This window comes from Odontomachus brunneus, unplaced genomic scaffold (assembly GCF_010583005.1).
Source record: "Odontomachus brunneus isolate Ranch 3 - 2012 unplaced genomic scaffold, Obru_v1 Obru_scaffold_089, whole genome shotgun sequence".
NCBI classification, from domain to species: Eukaryota; Metazoa; Arthropoda; class Insecta; order Hymenoptera; family Formicidae; genus Odontomachus; species Odontomachus brunneus.
This window is the reverse complement of record NW_022639539.1, coordinates 230,430-234,106: the sequence shown is the minus strand read 5'-3', so window position 1 is coordinate 234,106 and position 3,677 is coordinate 230,430.

The following is a 3,677-nucleotide window of genomic DNA, read 5'->3' as shown; positions in this document are numbered from 1 at the left end:
TATTCCTCTATCATATTCCACTATGTTTTCAGAGATTGTTATATTAATAATTTCATAATTAATGTCTAAATTTGGTTGTTTCCGATTTGTCAATTTTAAATGTTAATAAATTCTTAATAACAAATATATTATTTTCCTTCATGGGTATTAAATTTGTAAAATATATACCTTTCCCCTCCTAATTATAAAAATAAATAAGTGGAAAAAAATTAATTTGTTTATAATAATAAAGAAATACTTTTAAATTTTATTCAATTACAAAAATTGCTTAAAATCGCCCAGAACAAACTCAACGTCATTTTATTATAAAACTTTTCTGGATTACCGTGAATCCGTGAAAAAATATTTTGCGAATATTTGCGAATTTTTGAGATATTGAATTTTTTATTTGATGCGACGCGACGTGCGTTGGGCCGGCGTGCGGCGCTGGCGCCGCCGAGTACCGCGGCGAGCGCCGGCCCAACGCATGTCGCGTCGCATCAAATAAAAAATTCAATATCTCAAAAATTCGCCAATATTCGCAAAATATTTTTTCACAGTTGTAATCCAGAAGTGTTTTATAATAAAATGACGTTGAATTTGTTTTGGGCGATTTTAAGCAATTTTTGTAATTGAATAAAATAAAAAAAGTATCTTTTTATTATTATAAACAAATTAATTTTTTTTCCACTTATTTATTTTTATAATTAGGAGGGGAAAAGTATATATTTTACAAATTTAACACTCATGAAGGAAAACAATATATTTGTTATTAAGAATTTATTAACATTTAAAATTGACAAATCGGAAACAACCAAATTTAGACATTAATTATGAAATTATTAATATAACAATCTCTGAAAACATAGTGGAATATGATAGAGGAATAGTTTTATAATATTATTAGCGTAATAAAATTACAATATGTTATATTTAATTTTTTGGTCCAATGTCCAAAGTTTACATAGGACCGCCCCACTGTGCGCCATTCGGAAGTCGCATCCGCGCGATTCAACTCTGTTAATTAACTCTCGGTAGCGTAGACACGCGATTGAGAGGTCCGCTGTAATTAAGTCGCCTTTTCGCAACTTAACTCCGCGTATTGAGACCGGGCACCGCAATGCCCAGGGACCGCTTCGTCGCAACCGCTAGATAAACGCTTGCAACATTAAACCGTGACGGCTCGACAACTGCACCGCATCGCGCATAAGAAGAGCCGTCAACATCACGCATCGTAAATCTCGTCGAAACGAGATTTAAAGCTCCGCAGGTAAACACCTCACCGAAAGCGCGAGGCCATCGACGCGACACAACACCGACCGCGTCCCGCGGCCGCAAGCGGCCCCAGCGATTGTAAACCATCATCGACAAACATAACAGACTCGAGCAAAAACTCAACCACCAACGGCGTCGAGAAGGCTTGTAAATACTTCTGTACATAGCATTTCAGATAGAATAGATATCATTTATTAATACCTATATCACTGCTTCTAAATTTATTATATCTGCCACGAACCTGGACTGCACCGAGTAGCAGCGTATCCCGCACCGAACGCAATAGCGTTACAATTTTAACCCGTATTTGATTTGGTAAGTCAGGTTTGGACTTAATATACATCCAAAAACTACAGCATTTCCGAAAACTTAAGAGCTGCTCATCTACTATATATTTCCTGCTCAAAATACGGTACAAGATACCATTTACAATTATTTATGAAAATATCTCAAATTGAGCGGATAAGAACAAATTTGTCTTCTTTATCTCTAATGTGTTTGTTATCAAATCGTAAGCACGTTTTGATGGCAAATTGGGGACGCATATGTCTATGGATCTGTCGACAGATCTTGCTCGAATTCAACAGATTCTGTTGCCAATCTGATGTCAGTTTGCGTGCAGATTGCTTACTGGGTATAGTTGTGCTTTCTATACCTAAATTAAATGATTACTGTACGAATGTTCTGCGGCAATCTAAAGCTTAATCTGAATTATATGTTTTAATTGAACATTTTCATATTATAATAATGTTCGTATTTCAATAGATGTCTTATACGTATTATTTTTTTCATGTTAGCCATTTTTTCTTATTAGGTGTATAACTAAGTTCTCGCCGTTTACTTCAAATGGTATTGACAACGGCATATTGAGATTCTTGAAGCCAATATTTGTTTTGTTTAGTAAAATTGGCTAATATACATTCCAATAACGCTATAACGATTGACTACTTCACAGTTAAGTATAGTTTCGGTTCAGCGAAACATGAACGTTGATACGGTACATTTTCGCTATTGCATACTTCATTATTTTCATCATAGTAAAACCGCAGCTGAAGCAACCAGAATTATTTGTGAGACGTATGACGACAATGTTGTGGCAGAAAGAACGTGCTAAGATTGATTTGCAACATTGGTTTAACGACGCAGAATCATTTTGCTCCATGACAACGTGCGGCCTCATGTTGTTCGTGAGATCAAACAAACATTGTATGATCTGGAATGGGAAGTTCTTCCCCAGCTAGCGTACTCTCCAGACATCGTATCGTCTGATTATCATTTGTTCAGATCGATGCAATACAGCCTCTGTGATACACACTTCCGAAATTAAATAGATATTAGGAAATGGGTAGACGATTTTATCACGTCGAAAGACGAAACATCTTTTCGCCGCGGCATCCATATGCTGCTCGAAAAATTCCCGAAAAAAAGGTGATAGATGCAAATGACAAATATTTTGATTAAAACAACTGTACTGTTTCTTTTGTATTACTAAAATACTTTTGATCAAAAACGGCGGAAACTTAGTTATATATCTAATATAATTGCTCGACGCTCCAATCATTAAAAATTCAAAATCATTCTACATTATAAAAATATATAAATAATAACAATATATAGAAAATATTTCAGTTTAGAATTCTTTCTTGCGTTCCTTATTACAGTTCAAAATATTAATTCAAATATCGACAAGGAATCTGGTTAGTAAATCCAATTGGATTCTTGTCAATTTTTCCAGCCAGTATCCCTATTGAAATTCGGACGTTTCCCAACTGGATTTAGACGATGTTTCCTGGTCACATTCTAGCGATAAGTGGGGAGAACCGATTAGATCCCTGCTTAAATTTCTACACGGAATATTCAACTGATAATCTCAGTACCACCCAGATCGAAATGCGTGATGATCACGTTTCATCATAATGTGATGTCATACTGTGATTTTATCTTGATACTTTTTTAAAGATCATTATATAATTAACATGACATGAGCACAAGATATACACAAATGATATACGATATGTCTAGTTCATCGGTGAACCCATCGAGTGCGTTCTTATACAGGGTGTCCCGCATAAGGCATGCCAAAAGAAAAATATAAGTAGAACAGATAAAACTGAACAAAAATTGTAGAGGTCATTTTTCAAACAACCACGTAAAATTTCGAGATATTAATAAAATTAGTTGGACAAATTAGAGCGCGCGACGCGACGGGCGGGACATACGGCTCGCCGCGGCCGGCGAAGAAAATGGACGATTGCTCGCGGGTCAATTTCATAGGCCAAAGAGGTGGGCCGTTCGCTAGCATATGGAAATGGAAAGCTCCGTATATGCGTCCGTGTACGTGTGCGCTCTGAACGTCGGGCGACGAGTAACAGAAGGAGATAGATATATGACGTCCCATCTCTTTCTCTCGTGCACGCGTTATT